The sequence below is a fragment of the Monodon monoceros genome, unplaced genomic scaffold, assembly GCF_005190385.1.
Source record: "Monodon monoceros isolate NGI ecotype Baffin Bay Population unplaced genomic scaffold, NGI_Narwhal_1 Super_Scaffold_6, whole genome shotgun sequence".
Taxonomy (NCBI): domain Eukaryota; kingdom Metazoa; phylum Chordata; class Mammalia; order Artiodactyla; family Monodontidae; genus Monodon; species Monodon monoceros.
The window spans coordinates 35,244,189-35,261,085 of NW_021703783.1; the positions used below are offsets into that span (position 1 = coordinate 35,244,189).

Below are 16,897 nucleotides of genomic sequence, written 5' to 3' on the forward strand. Positions count from 1 at the left end.
AACAAAATACTCCAGGAAAAACAGAAATAATGACAATTTGAAAGCACCACAAAGTGCTTTCAAACTGCATGTAAGGAGGTTCATTTATAAATATAAACATTAAAAAATATGCCTTTATTTGAAAAGAGAAAATATAATAAAACACACTATAACTAAATACCAAATGATGTTATAGTCCTTGAACAAGGTTTTTCTTCTCTTTGGACCTTTGTCTTAGACAGAATCTGAAGTTCAGATTAACTGATGCACTCTGAAAGATCTCTCCCAGTTCTAAAATCCTCTGAATTTATGATTCTGTAGACTGTTTCTTAATGAATCACTGTCATTTCAGAGATAAGAAGATGGGCTTGTGGACAAGTCTTTTGAATAGGTGACTTAGACTAGGAGTACTCAGTTCTGACTACACATAGAAATCACCTTGGGAGCTTTAGAAAAGTAACAGTGATAATCTGCCCCCCTAATGCACACCAGTTTCTGATTCACTTGGTCTAGGATGGAATCTAAGCATGGATATTTTAAATGCTCTGTAGGGGATTCTAATGTGCTGCCAACATTAAGATCTACAGATTACATTGGGTTGGCCAAAAAGTTCATTCAGGTTTTTCCGTGAGATGGTATGGAAAAACCCGAACGAACTTTTTAGCCAATCCAATACTAAGGGTTTAAAAACAAATGCAGCAGGAGCCCAAGTTGGTAAGCTGAATGAGCAAAGCAGATTGGGCACAAGAAACTGGAGAACATGTGTCTCATCTATTTCAGTAAAAGTAAGACAGATCTTTTGGTTCCTTTTCAAGAAACGCCAGAAATCCCCAGGCTTTAAGTGAAATTCTGATACTGTACTTAAATGTTGACAACTAATTCCAAACAATTTTAAGAGAACATGGAGGTCCCACAAAATCTGCCCACAGGTTTCATTTGGTTTTGTAGCCACCAGTTTGCAACATAAACAAAACCAGTTCAATAAACCAAGCCCAGCTTTTCCTCTGTGCTCTGTCCTGCTGCTCTCCCAACTCAGGGCCTCCCCCTCCCAGACCCTGGGCCATAACCTCTCCCTTTCCTTTTCCTTTCCATTGTCTCTTTCTTTTCCAATCATCTTCATCATTCCTAAGACATGGAAACTGAGACCCACACATTAAATCTTTATTTGGCCCTGGCTGCATCACTGGATGGGCTTCTACACCTGGGAAAATTCAGGTTATAAACTGTAACCTGAGGCTGTGACTCCAAGATGTCAACAACTGGTGAGCTTTGCCAAGTCAGGGGAAAAGCCGGTCAGGCTCATAATTTCACATTACCAAGACTTTATCAAACAATATATGGAAGTCTTCATTGAATTTCTGCTTTTGTTTTGCTTGCTTTTAAATCTAAACCACTGCGTATGAGAATTATCCCTGGTGTTGTTATTGTTTTTGTTTTTTTTTTTTAAGTTCCTATGTCTGGGCTCTGCCGCAGTCTGACTAAATCTGAATCTCTGGAAATGGAGTCTGGGCATTGGTAGCTTTTAAAAGACTCGAGGTGAGTCTGATGTGACGCTCACGTTGAGAATCGTTAATCTCTACCCGTCTCCTAAAACTGCCGACTAGCAGTGTGTTTAACTCCAGATGACTATCATCTTGAGTTCTTTTAACTTGTTCAAGAATGTTCTCACCTCTGTTCTCATTGTACCTTCACAACTCTGTGAGTTTGGCAGCTTGGACACTATCGTCAGCATTGGACAGATGAGAAAACGAGGCATTAAAAATGTTAACTGGGGCTTCCCTGGTGGCGCAGTGGTTGAGAGTCCGCCTGCCGATGCAGGGGACACGGGTTCGTGCCCCGGTCCGGGAAGATCCCACATGCCGAGGAGCGGCTGGGCCCGTGAGCCATGGCCGCTGAGCCTGCGCGTCGGGAGCCTGCGCTCCGCAATGCAGGAGACCACAACAGTGAGAGGCCCGCGTGCCGCAAAAAAAAAAAAAAAAAAAAAAGTTAACTGAGTTGCCCCAGTGGACCCAGCTAGTTATTGGCAAAGACACACTGTAGGCAGAGTTCCTTGATTGCAACATGGCTGCTTGCAAAGTTTCCCCAAACCATGGTGCTTCCCTATCACTGAATTCCTTTATGCTTAGTAGTAACCTTAACACACAGGAGGTGAGTAGAAAAACCAATGAATAAAATACGATCAACTTCCAGAAATAAGTGTAACAATGTTTTTTTTTCTTATCATACTTAACCCTTCCCTTATTTTATTTATTTTTTATTATTTATTTATTTTTAACATCTTTATTGGAGTATAATTGTTTTACAGTGTTGTGTTAGTTTTTCCAGCTATACATATACATATATCCCCATATCCCCTCCCTCTTGTGTCTCCGTCCCACCCTCCCTATCCCACCCCTCTAGGTGGTCACAAAGCACCGAGCTGATCTCCCTGTGCTATGCGGCTGCTTCCCACTAGCTATCTATTTTACGTTTGGTAGTGTATATATGGCCATGCCACTCTCTCACTTCGTCCCAGCCTTACCCTTCCGCCTCCCCGTGTCCTCAAGTCCACTCTCTATGTCTGTGTCTTTATTCTTGTCCTGCCCCTAGGTTCATCAGAACCTTTTTTTTTTTTTAGATTCCATACATATGTGTTAGCATACGGTATTTGTTTTTCTCTTTCTGATTTACTTCACTCTGTATGACAGACTCTAGGTCCATCCGCCTCACTGTTTTTAAAAGACTCGATTTAGGGTAAGTGTTCTAAGTTGTCCTTCTGTGAAATCTATGATGCTATTTGGAATGTGCTTCCTTCCACGAACCTGCACACCACCTTTCATAGATGCACATTCTCCCAGGGACTGAGAACATTCAGGTAGTTTCCATTAAGGTATTATTTTCAGAGTATTTTCAAATGATTAAATATTCATTGAATATTAGAGGTAAGGGGAACTTTCCTGATCAGCTTCCCCCATCTCTTCTGATAGATGAGAAACCTGAAGTCCCTTTTAATTCAATATATATGGATCGCTAACATTGTGCCAAGCACTGCACAACGATTATCCTCATTAAACCTTCTGAATAACTCATCATACCACTACCACCACGTTTAACAAATGGGGGGTGGGGTAGGAAATGAGGCTCAGAAATGCTAAAAAGCCACAAAACTTGCTCAAGGGCCCCAGGCTGGAGACCTGGGACTGATTCAAAGTGTATGTCCTTATCCTCCACCTTCCATCACCTGGACTGATGATGGTGCAAAAAGTGAAAGATAAATCTTTATTTAAAGGTGAGGTGATCAGTGGACACATTTGATGAGGTAGAAAAGTGGCATTTAGGCTAAGCCTTCACAAATATACAGCATTTCAGTAGGCATTCCAGTTTGGAATCAACATCAATATTGAGGCAGAAAAGTGAAAGGAAGGGTACAGGGTGAACTGGGAGAAAGAGGTGAGGATTGTGGAGGGTCCCGAGTGCCCAGCTAAGGAATTTAGACTTAAATTGTAGGCAACTGGAACCCACTGAAGGTTTTCAGAAGCAAGATGAGTTTTAAAAATGAGTTTTGAAAACATAGATCACATGGAAGTGTCGAGATTGAATTAGGGGAGCAGAGCTTGGTACAGAGATCAACTAGAAGCCCATCACACCTCCTTTGCCGGCTACTTCATTCTTTACCACGCGCTGTGCTTGCATCTGCTCCCCTGAGCGCTGGTTTCTTCGGGGCACCTCAATGTCCGTTCCACCGTTCTTGTATCCCAACCGACCGCTGCAATTGCCCTGTCTAGGGCAGATAACAGAGACTTGAACCCGGGCAGTGGGAATGGAGATGAAAAAACAGATTTGTGGAGCATTTGCAGCACCTGGTAACTGCTCAGAAGCGGAGAGAAGGTAAGAGAGAAGGAGAAGCAGAGGAGAAAAAGACTCTGACGTTTCAACTTAACAGGGGAACAAATAATGAGGTACAGAAAGAAAGGGATGGTCAACAGTAGCACGGAGCGCTGAACAAGATGTTTTGGCCAAGGTCTCAATGCAACAGGCATTTATTAAGCAGCTACTCTGTGCTGGGCATTAGGGGAACAGTAATGAATTAGACTGGTCTTTGCCCTCAAGTATCACCCAGAGGGAGGAAAAGATGGCCTAGCAATAACCAGGTTCCTGGCCTCTTAGTCTCAGGACAAATGTCCCCTCTCACACAGGCCCTCCTAGAGGGTCATCTGTCTCAAGCACCCTCCCCCATCACATGATCCTGTTTTATTTCTTCATTGCTGGAACAGATCTCCAAAATTCATTTATAGGTACATTTATTGTCTGTTTTCCCCAGGAGAATGGAAGTCTCACAGAAGCAGGAACTTTATCTTGCTAGTTGCTAACTGCCACATAAACCCTCAGTAGGAAAAACTCATTGAATATGTTGGAGGGAAAAAAAAAAAGTGAATAAACGTCAAGGTTAAGACCTCGTGCCAAACTAGGTGAGTTTCTCGATGCCTAAGGCGACATAGTGAACACTGAATTAACTCTGAAGGGTAAAGCCATTTTGATATTGGGGTCCAAACCGAAATCCAGGGGGCCCACCATGGATCAGAGCCCTGACTTGGCTGTTTTGCATAGATTTCAGGAATACCCACCCAGCGAGAGATATTTAACAATGAGGCCAGCCAGCCGCCTGGCTCAGGTTTTATTTCAGTTGTCCTTCTGACGTCAGAAGAAGCACGAGTTGCTGCACAGTTTCTTCTATCAAGGTGACAAATTACAGCCTTGTTGGGCCCAGCAGTCTGCAAACCATAGATTTATTCTCTCCTCCCCCTTATATTAAAAAATTTCAAACCCACGGCAGAGATGTCAGATTCCTTTCCAAATGCAAATAAATCCTGTTTCCTAGCTCTCGGGTCTTTTTTCACTCATGAAATACATCACCAGGGATTCGTATGCGGAAGTATGTGATCCTGGTGGCAGTTAGGTTTTCACCGCAGAACCAGTGCCGCAAACCAAAACCGGGTCCGCGCCGCAGAGTGAGACACAAAGGACTCTCAAAATTGTAGCACCACCTTCCTAAGCCGAAGGCAGCCTGTGAAAGGCACCCGAAACTCCGTGACGCGCTTACCGCGAAATTCCTTTTGCCGCCATATGCACTTGTACCTTCTCTGACTACAGTTCAGCCCAAACCCAGGGCCGGGCGATTCCGCAGGGAAGCGGCGCCCAGGCAGCCCTGTAACCTGGAGGTCCCAGTGGGTGCTGAGGAGCCCGATGCTCCGGAAGGCGGATTACGGTGCGGGGCGGGGACGCGCACCAGGGCGAAGGAACACCTTCCTCCGGGCACGGCCGCGGCGAGGTTAAAGGCCTTTTGTGGCAACGTTTAGGGAAGCAAGCGAGATGCGGGGGTGGAGGGAGGAGGTGGGAGTGCAGGCGAAGACTGTCCGCGCCCCGCGCAAGCGGTGGCCTTTTGTTCGCCAGCTGAAGCGGATCCCAGCTCTCAGAGTGGCACTTCTCTCTTTCTCTCCTTCTTCATTTGGGAAAGAACTTCTTTGGGGCGGGAAAGGGCAGTGAGTCACTGCCAGCATCCTTTAGCAATCACCCCCTCACCTCCACCCCACGACCCGCAGCCTCCCACTCCTATTCATACTGAGAGCGGGGCAGAGCTCGAGAAGGGCCGGCAAGCGTGCTCCCGTTTACTCGGGCTCCGCGCCTCCGCTCCCCGACCCGCGGCCAGTCCCCGAGACCCAGACGGCCGCACACACAGTCCCGAGGACATCACATGCCCTCCTCGGGGCCCTGCGGACACAGGAAATTCCCCGCAACTGCCCGGCATTCAAACACTCCTCGGGTATGCAGTCGCGCCCTCACCTCGGCCGGGCTCTCCAGACCCTCGTGGTCCCTAACCCCCGTGTGACTGAACCAGATCTGGTGCCACAATCTGCGCCTAAGAAAACAGACTCCAAAAGTAAGCCAGAGCCCATGCAAAGGTGAAATAAGGGGCCCCGGCACCTCCTTACACTGTCGTGGGCGGTCAGGAGAACAGGGGATCCGGACTTTTCCTAAAAGCAAAATCCGAACGCATCCGGCACAGCCGCGCACTCCTTCCTTTCTCGCCGCATGGATGACTTCTGCATTACCGCCTCCTCTCACATCTAAAACATCCCTTTCCTCCCCGCCGCCGCTCCCTCAGCTCTCCCCGGGAACGCGAAATCACCTTACCTCGGGCAATAAAGGAAAAGTAGCAAAAGGAGACGTCAAGGTATCCGCCCTTCCGGGATTTTCCCCCGGCCGTGCGATGTCCTTTGTGTCAAGGTCTGGCTGCCTCAGCGGAGGAAAGGTGGCCTCCGTCAGTGAGGTCTGGGCAGGGAGGCTCAGCGTGGCGTGACGGATTTCCGAGGAAGGTGAAGGGCGGCGACCTTCAGGCGGAGCGGCGTGGCTGCCCCAGCCCGCGCTCTCCTGTCTCTCCTCCTTTCGGGGCCGATTGCATCAGAATCTCCCCCCACCACCAACCCCCACCCACACGGTGCTCGCCAGCCTCGCACTTACATCCACATGCTCGGCCGCCGAGGGTCTCGAATCGCAGTCATTCTCCTATTAGGGGGCGCGTCGCCCCTGTGCATCCATGGCTCGTGACGGTTTAGCTGGGAAAGTCAGGCTATTCCTCCGCGTCCAGCGTGCCGTCGCCTCCCCTCCTGCACGCCCGCTCTTTAACCGAAGCTGCGTGTCACTCAGCGGTGCCCGTCACATGGTGCCTCTGCCGGCGGCCGCCCCTTGCTACCTCCTTGTCGCCGCCCGCCGAGGATGCAGCGACCGCGGCCGGCGGAGACTGCGCATCCGGGAAGAAGGGAGGAGTGAGGGAGGGGTTGCGGGGCGTGCGTGTGCGGGGCGCGCCGGCAGTGGCACCGGGAGCAGAGGCTGCGCGCAGCCTGGACACCTGCCCCACGCCCCCCTGGGGCCTGGCAGCGAGCCCAGAGCCCAGCTGCGGCGGCGGCTGGAGAGCCCTCGGGGATGGAGGAGGTGGGGGCGGCTTGGAGGGCGCGGAAGGAGGAGAGGAGGGCTGCGCCCTGCGGGACTGGGGGGGGCGCTTTTGGGGTCAGCGCCAAGGCCGGGCCGGGGCGCGGGAGCGAGGGGAGCTGCCTTGTGGGAAGGGCGCCGCGTGAGGATGGCCGTGGGAGTGGCTGGTCGGCGCGCAGCCCCGCGAGCCGCTAGCGGCGCAGGAGCCGCGGGTATAGAGGGAGCGGCGTGTCGGCTCCCCCGGGAAGGCGCTGAAATGGCCGGGGTCGGCGGGGAGGGAGCCGAAGCGGCTGGGGCAGCGGGGAACGCTGCACCTCTGGAAACCCTTTGTCCGCAACCCGCAGTGGGAGGCACCTCCTGTCTGCCGGATCCAGCACCCGCAGACCTCGCCAGCCCTCCCCGAGATCTGTTCTGGGGCGCTCTGTTTGGGGGATTGGGTGGTTTTGCTGAACTGCGGGCGCACTCTGGCCCGGCGGGGAGACCCCACGTGATTCCGCTCCGGGCTCGGCGCGTCGGGGTTCAGGGAGCCCGGCGCTCCAAGTCGGGGGCCAGCGGGGAGCGAGGGCGCAGGATGGAGGGGCCTGGGACAGCTGGGCCCATTTCCCTTTCTTTTGCTCACTCTTTGTTCCAGGCACAGCCCCTTTGAACTGACTGGGCACTTCCTTGCAGGGGAGTGTGTTTCCTTAAAATGGCGACAGGAAATCCCACCTGCGCGTCAGCCAATTAGACTGTCAGCACAGCGCGAATTTGCGAGGTGGAAACTCGAGCCTTTTATTGACAGGAGCGGTTCCGTCTCCGTGTTCCATCAAAACAGGAAAGGGAAGGTGAATCATCTGTCAAAAATTAATCTACCTGGAGCATTTCAAGGGGGCAGACCGAGTAGCCTCTGTCACCGAGTGGCTATGGCTTTTTAGTCACCGCTGGAAAGGAGAGAATACAACCAAACTCCTCGTAACTGACTAAAATCCTCGTTCCGTCCAGTGGCAGAAAACGGTCTTCGTTGGTTCAAGAATGGCTATCAGAGAACTCTGCTCTGAAGGCCAGCTCTTGAATAAACCTGAGAAACTGAAAGGCGGTGCAAACAGAAGGGAAGATAACGGGCAGCCTCGTTCAGACAGACCTGCCATCAAATTCTGCCTCAAACACTGCGTCCCTTGCCTGCTTAACTTTTGTCTTTAGTCATGTTTCCCGATTTGTAAAAAAGAGTGTTAGTAGGACCCATCTCATAGTAATATTCTACAGGTCACCAGAAAGTTGATTCTTCTCCCCCTTCCTTCCTAGAGGAAGCTAATTTAAGATGAAATTACTAATTATAAGTAGTGTGCACCTTGCCTGGCAGAGATAATTCTTATGACTAAGGTAGGAAATCTGAACAGGCAAAGTAGGTAGATTGTGAGCATAGCTCCATAAGCCAGTTGAAATGTTTACCTTTTTTATCATCATGTGTATTCACCAGTGTTTGGAGAGCATCTGATCGCAAGCTTATCTTTTGATTACAGTTTTAACTTATTTGCTAGTTTCTGTGCACCAAAGACTGCAGTTAAGTAGCATTTTAAAAATTGGATTCAATAATGATGAGTTGGACTTCACTCCTTGCCAATTACTGTGCTAACCACTTTACATATAAATATTATTACATGTAATCCTTTCAACTACTCAATTCGGTATTATCCTGTTTGTATAAACAAGAAAGCAGGTTTGAAGAGGCTAAGTTGGCCACGTTCACTTAAGACAGTAAGTGGTGAAAGGGGACGTGAGGGAAGTGGTTCCCATTCAGGCCTGAATTCAAAGCCCACGCTCAGGCTTAACCATGATGCTACGACCATTTGCAAGTAGACACTCTTGGGCCTTGAGTGTGCAAAGATCTTCACCCCTCATCTGGCTTTTAGTTGACAACCTGGAACTGAAGTGTAGACATCAACATGGAGGCTGAAGTGAAGAAGCTGCTGTGGGGAGGATTGCGGGGAAGGAGAGTGTGGGTGGTGTTCAAGACGAGTGCCTGGTCACTGCAGTGTGGCTTTTCCTCCAAAACTGCTGGTAGGTGAAACTTCCTTTCAGCGGTCCTTTCAGTAGCCCAGCACTTAAACCCAATTGCTGTGGTCTCAAATGGGGGAAAGGGGTGTCGTGATGATGACTCTGCTATTCACTGTGTGCTTCCCGAGAGACAAGCAACAGGATAAGCACATTACAGATGGTCTCTCGTTTAATCCTCACACCATTCCTAAGAGGTTGCAGACCATCCTAACCCCTGATTCAGAGGTTAAGAAATGTATTCCAAGTCCACCCAGCTCTAATTTGGCATATCTAGTCTTACATCCAGAGCTGACGCCAAAGCCAGTTTTCTGTGCCTGGCTCTAAAATGTTCCCCGATGCTGGAACAGCCACCTTTGGAGGACCAAGAGGTAGGACAAATCCCAGGCCCCTCTGCCTTCACATGGGGACCACTTCCCTATTGCCAGAGACCTCAGGAGTCAGTTTGCTCTGTAATAGGTTTCTGAGCCCCAAGAGCATTGTCATTCGTATCTAATGTTACTGTGGACCTTTGCAATTGAGTAGCTAGATTTCCCCAAAAGATATTCATGTAGTCAGGACACATTTAATGGGTTATACTGTGGACTGCCCTATGGAACTGAGAAAAGAAAAATTCTGTATCTGAAAGGGAGGTGGGAGCAGGAAGCTCTAGTGTGAAAGGAGAACTGAATCACCTCAGGTCACCTGGGAGTTTTCTAGTAGCTCCATAGGCCCTTTCTGGATGGTTCCAGGAAGGAGGGGCAGCTTTGTGAAGAAAGATCAACCACTTCCCAAAGCAGATGCAGCCTGAACTTGAGCCACATCTGCTCTCATCCCAGCTTCACCCTGTACTCACCCGGTTGTACCTCTTCTCCATCTGGGTCGCCCAATAGGACAGCTGTGCGCTTACAGAGAAAAGGTGCTTTCCTCCATGGGTTTTCAAAGCTGTCTAAATATATCTGGTCTAATACCAGTAGACTTCTTGTGCATGAATTTTGAAATAGGATCAAAACTACCTTCTGAATATGTATAGCTGTTTTCCTTTTTAACTGGTTATAGGACAGTCTGAATTTTGACAATGATGAAACATAGAAATGTCAATTGGTGCAGTTATTGCAGAATAAGTGTCCTGAGCACTTCCTATTTGTGACAGAAGTAGTACAGCCATCTGAAAAAAATCTTGCCTCATTAGAAACTAAGTTATTTATTTTGAAATCAGTCTTTTATTCCTATTTATAGGGTCTGCCCTAAAACAACAGATGGTTTTTAAAATTATTAGTGCTTCTTTTGACTGATGCAATCACATTTCTTTGCCTGATTAACCCTTTTTACCAACTTTGATGTTCCTTGGATCTCATCCATAGATGACAATATTTTGACAATAAGAGTTAGTTAAAGCAGCCACAGCAAAAAGTAAATTTGCAACGAAAAGAGTCCCCAGTTGTCTGGCCTATCCTTTTGCAGATACGTGATGCCATGTTTCCTACCCCCTTGGTAGTACTGTGACAGGGCCTGCTGTCACCTCTTCCAGCGTTGCGATGGACATTCTACCTCATCAGATTTGTAACTGGCTCTGGGGAGGTCAACAACTCCCACTGATTCTAAACTGAATTTAAATTAAAATCCCAGAGCAGGCTTCTTACAAAAATGTCTATTGTTTCTGATTTCAGCCCAGGTCAGCTTTGTAGGGTCACAGTTAGGGAAGCAGGGACTAGGGTTTGTTAGGTATTGTGAGTATATGGCAATACAGTTTCATTCGTTTAAGCTCAACTAAAGAACCAGGGCCAGTGATCAGTCCCAGAAGTTTAATGTCTAATTTACCCGACATGTATGCATTGTTATGCAGGTCAACTTGAGTGGATCTCCCTAGCATGTTACCAAATGAGGTAATGAGACCCATCTGATGATCGAATGACTCTGTGTCTCCAGAGTATTCACCACAATGCTTGGCACATAATAAGTGCACAATAAATGGTATCTGTTACTGTTCTGCACACTTTGCAGAAATAAGCACAAGACAATGAATGTTCAAAGCCCACGTTTATAGGCACAAAGTATTCTCTAATGCTCACTCCATACCGAAACAGCTGTCAAGCCCACACCTCTACTCCCATTCTTCCTACTACGGGACTAAGGAGACAAGGTATTTATTAGAGAATAGTTAGTCCTTCAGGTTAACTCCAAACCTTACTGTTAAAGTGAGAAAGTGCAGTTTAGGCTCTACATAAGAAATGTATTAATTAAAAAGTAGAAGTGTTCCCAAATCGAATGTCACATCTATACATTTTAATGGTGCCAGTGTAAGTTAGCACAACTTTATGTGAGGTAGCAATTTAGTGATTAAGAATGTGGGCTCGGGGCTTCCCTGGTGGCGCAGTGGTTGAGAGTCCACCTGCCGATGCAGGGGACGCGGGTTCATGTCCCGGTCCGGGAAGATCCCACATGCCACGGAGCGGCTGGGCCCGTGAGCCATGGACGCTGAGCCTGCACGTCCAGAGCCTGTGCTCCGCAGCGGGAGAGGCCACAACAGTGAGAGGCCCGCGTACCGCAAAAAAAAAAAAGAAAAAAATTTGGGCTCTGAAGCCAAATTTTCTGAGTTCTAATTCTGGCTCCACAGCCTACTAGGCCTGTGGCCTTTGATGAGTTGCTTAACTTCTCTGTGCCTCAGTTTCCTCATCTTTAAAATGGAAATAAACAATAATACCTACCTTATACAGTTATATGAAATATGTTTGTTAATATGTGTAAACACTTGAAATAAGTCACAACTTATCTCAGGTATTTAATAAATAATAATACTAATTACCGGAAAATAATTTGACAATAAATAGGAAGAACTTAGATCCCATTGGTGTCACTTCTGGGAGTCTGCATCCTAAAAATAATGCACAGAGATGTTCACAAATAGCACAGAATGTAAGGGCACAGGCTTTGGAATCAGGCAAGTAAAGGTAAAAAGCATGTTTGAAAGTATTCATTCAAAGCAAGGATAACATAAATTCATAAATGACAGATCAAAAGTAAATACTCAGGTGTCTAGGCTAGGGGAGACCTATAAACCCTCTGTAAACCCTTAGAGATACTGTGGGAAACAGAATACAGGGCTGACTGTTCCTTAGTCCTGATCCGATGTGGTTACTTTTGGTTTCTTATTAGTTTGGATGACCGAAGGCAATATAGCTGGAGAAAGGATCTTCATCCAAGAGTGAGAGAAATCAAAGTGATAGCAAGTAATGAAAGGCATCAAGGGAAGTGGGGATATAGATGAGAAAATGAGAAAGTGAATGACAAGATCGGAAGGCAGAAAAATCTGAAGCCACAGATGCATAGCGTGAGCTAGTTCAGACCAGGACGAGGGCAGGGTCATCTCAGGAAGTTGGAGGGGGCTATTTGATGCTAAAATCTTGCTGGGCAGAAATATAATTTTTGTCTTCTCTGCTGAAAAGGTAGCTTTGGGGAGGAAGGGTTCGTTTTTGTCTCCGTTTTTTCTATTCCGTCTGGGAAGCAATAAAAGGGGAAGAACTCTATTCATTACTTGAGTAGAGTCACACGCTTTACTAAAATGTTTCTTTTCGAAGTAATTGTTCTTAAAATAGGAAAAACCCAGTAATTTTCAGTGTGCTTGATTTTGAAGGACTATTTATTCAGTTGTATTTTAGACATCCAATGCTATTTTGTAATCACAAATGGGGTAATTTTAATAAGAGATTTATTGATATGTTTATAGCTAACCACACACACACACATATATGTACTTCTAAGATAAAATACTCAAAGTTTTTGATTCAAATGTAACATGTCCAAAACTGAACTCATCCTTTCTTCCCCCAACCCATACTCTCCTCTCCCCCATAGAACCCATCTTGGGAAACCGTACCATCGTGGTCACAGCAGCTCAGGCGAGAGGTAGGGGAGTATCTTAGTGTCTCCTTCACCCTTCACATCCAATTGATGCATTCTTTGAACAAACATTTACTAAGTGCCAGGCATTCTGCGAGTCTTTCATGGAGCTTGGAAAGACCAACATTCCACAATGATCTCACCAGTGAATGTACGATTTATAGATGGAGAGAAGCGCTGTGAGGAAAAGGACTCAGTATGACTCTCTAGGGTAACAGAGGCACATGCACTGGGCTGGGAATCAGAGGAGGCTTCCCAGAAGACATGAGCCTTGCTTGGATTCTATCCTCTTTATGCTGAGGGTTTTAATAGGGAGGGGGTGATGGACATGATCCAGTGAGCATATTCAAAGGAATAATCACTAGTCCTATCACTCCACCTTCTAAATACTCGTAGCATTTGTTCCTTTTCCTAACTCCTTACAGCCATAACTAGTATGAGCCTCTAGTAGCACACTTCTGGGAAAAGTTCTCTTCAAAAGGCATTGATAATGTACCTCATCCTTAAAAACATCTTGATTTTACTTCTGCAACATAATATGTACTTGTATATACTTGTCAGTAATACACCTGTATTACTGTCCTGTTTATTATATGCATTAAAAACATTCACAAAACTTAAAATTAAATAGCAGTATTTTACATTTATTTGTTAATATTTTTTATTACTAAAATATAGTTCTAATTATTATTAAAATATTAACATTTTAGTGAGATAAGTTTAATTCAATACACTTTATTTTTAAAATCTTAGTCTAACACTCTGTCATACAGCAATTCACGAGTCTGGTTCCAAATTTGGTTAATTTTGACTCTTGAATTTAATGGCTGTCATAACTGGAAAAGAGACCTCACAGAGACACGGGGACCCAATGGAGGCAGTGTACTCTTGGCTATACTTATCAAATCAAGCTGTTCAGTTCTTAATCCTATCCACTAATTGACAAAGATTTATTTTTTCACTGTTACTCTACAAAGATACACTTAGATGGAGGTCATCATTCATGGTTATGGAAGTGAGCCATGGGCCCTGCTTGATAATTCTGAATTTGTTTTGATGGACTTCTTATCACATTTGATTAGATGGTCATTGTTTACCTTGCAATGTGGCTGACCAAAGAGCTCTCTCTAGGGGTAAAAGTGTCAGCTCTACTTTTTTTATTTCCTTAGGCTTGAATTATTATTATTTTTCAGCTGAAATTTCTTTAGAGGAATCTTTTAAATCTACTTTGTCCATTTTTGGAGGACACGTTAAAGTAGATAAAACAGAAAATATAATTTGTAAATTCACTCAACCAAGCATACAGAAATGCAATACATTGCAATATACTGAAAGGGGACGAATTAACTGAGGCACCACTGTCACCTTCTGTGCTCCTTCCTCAAGATACCTGGGATGCTGCAATTGACGGGGGCCGTCTAATGTGTGGGCTGAGGGAGAGCCATCATTGGTCTATTCATCTACATAGGAGGAACAATATTTTCTCCCTGCAGCCCACTTTGTTACCCCGCCTTAGCCTTCCACAAGAGCCTCCTAGCTGGTCTCCCTCCAGCCACTCCTGGCCACATAATCTCTCCACAACAGTTTAGAAGTCACTTGCCTGAGTTGGCAGTCTCTGAAACCCATTGAAACGATTTATTCAGAGACTATCTTCCCCACAGGTCTGCAAGCTTCATAAAGGAAGACGGCATATTTTTAACTGTTTCCAAGCACCTCAGACATAATAGAAGCTCAATAAATATTTGTCCAATTAATGAATGTATGAATAAATATATACAATATCTTTACAGTTAAGTAGCTCTAATTCTTTTCTATTGAATTTAAATTTCAGGTCCTTAAAATGACAGGGAATATTAAAATATTTATATAAAACATTTATCAAATGTACATTTAGCTAAGTTTTTAAAGTCTGAGAGCCTATATATACAAATCAAATGAATAGCCATTTTTGGAATCTTGTGATGAATGAATTACCATTTTAAAACATCAAGGGTAAATGTCTATTGAATGACACTTTTAAAAGGAAAAAAGGAACGTCAACCTGTGTTTAAAAAGTAATGTATTAACCTATAATGGAAAAGAATCTGAAAAGGAATATATATGTGTGTGTGTGTGTGTGTATATATATATATATATATATATATATCCCTGAATCACTTTGCTGTACACCTGAAACATTGTAAATCAACTATACTTCAAGAAGAAATAAAAATTTTTTAACTTACAAAAAACTTTTAAATAATGTATTTAATTTAACAGGGTTCTAGTTTATGGGAATGATCTGGAAAATTCAGAGCCCCAACCACCTAAAAATGATCATTCCTTAATAGCAAGTGTGGTTTTTACTTCCAGACTTACCTGGATAAGTGCCAGCATTCTCTAAGTCACATTTGCTGTATGAAATTAACATTTGTAAATGGAGTCTAATTAAGTTTTGTGATTTAAAAAAACAGTTATAAGTTCATTGTCCTGTTGTTCCTCCTTGTCCTTCTTATAACAGTTAGTATTTAGACATCATCCTATAGTTAAGATACAAAGCACTTACCAATATCAATTTAATAATGAATTCAATAGTTCTTTCTCTATATTCAATATTGTAACTTTGATCAAAAAAGAAATGCACTGATCTTTCCTTTTCAATTTTGAAAAGGAACAGAATGAAAGAAAATTCTCTTATTGCTTGGCATTTGTTCATTCGTTCATTCATTCATTTGTTCAACACATGTGTTCAAAGTTAAGTCCTTTGGCAGTGTTCTTTATCTGATTTTCTGTTCTCCTTTGGAAACTTACTCCTGCATTAATTTTTCTACTACGGTATTTTCATCCTCTGCTCTACCGACTGTAAAGTATTCAAACCTCTCCCATCATTAAAAATAAAGAAAGAGAGGATGGAGGAGAAGTGGGGTGGCGGTGGCGGGGAGGGAGGAAATTTCCTTTGATTTTACATTTCTCTCTGGCTATAGCTCTCATCTTTCTTCTATTTAAGGGCCAAGATTCGAACAGTTAACAATATGTTTCCAATTCTTTACCTCCCATTCAGTTTTTAAATACACACACACATACACACAATTGTAAAATTCATTCTCACTGTGGAAAAGTTGGAAAATGCAGTCAAATGTAAAGAAGAAAACCCAAATCATTCATAAGCTTACAGACTCTAGATAACGACTATTGACATTTACTTCATTTTGTATATGTGCATACCACTATTACAATCAGAATCATGTCCAGTTTTGTATTTTGGTGACATTAAATTTTGATCATTTTACTATGTCATTAAAAATTCTTCAAAAGCATAAAATTTTAAGGCTACAAAGTATTCCATCATACGGTTTTGCAATCATTGATTTCAGATTTTTACTTTTTATATAAGTGTATTAAACTTTTCCCTCATCTCTGATTATTTCCATAGATAAATTTCTAGAAGTGGAATTCCAGGGTTAAAATGTATCTATGTTTTAAAATACTTGCTACAAATTTAAAATCACTTTCTAGAAAGAAAGTATGCATTAAAACATTAATAGTATGTGAAACTGCTCATGGCATTGAATCTTCAGCATTCTTGGGTATTATAATTTTACTCACTTTTATTAATTTAGTAAGTGAACAAGAGTTTCTGGGTTTAATTTGCATTTCTTTTGTTACCAGTTTTATTGAATTTTTAAAATGTGCTTATTAGACCTTTTATTTCTTCTCTGAATTGTGTATCATGTGCTTTACTCATTTTCTCCTAATATTTTAGTGTTTTTAAATCCATTTGTGTAAGCTTTTTATATTTTAAAAGTCATAATTGTAGCTACAGTTTTTCCTTTGTCTGCCTTTTATTATTTTTTATGTTCAGATGTCAAAATTTGTATGTCAATGAACTGTTGAAATTTTTTTTCTTAGACCTACAAATTCATTTCTTATCCAGAGAAAAGATAATATACACCAGAACTTGGCTTTAGTTCTTATGAATTAGATATTTTCCCACCCATTTAATTCTTTAATCCATCTAGGGAGAGTTAAGAATCTAAACTGATTTGCTCCAAATCGCTAACCA

General features: G+C 44.0%; 1 protein-coding gene across 4 annotated transcripts in view; it reads right to left on the minus strand.

Moving 5' to 3' along the window:
- The window catches only part of SLC38A1 (solute carrier family 38 member 1), a 70,535-nt gene extending 63,803 nt beyond the window's left edge, over positions 1-6,732 (minus strand). The window contains exon 1 of one of the 4 annotated variants that reach the window (XM_029206280.1): positions 6,478-6,640. The gene's annotated coding sequence lies outside the window, so the exon portion shown is untranslated. Of the gene's footprint in view, positions 1-3,605 lie in introns of all 4 variants that reach the window. The other 3 variants (XM_029206282.1, XM_029206281.1, XM_029206279.1) reach the window with 3 other exon arrangements.
- Positions 6,733-16,897: the final 10,165 nt, after the last annotated feature.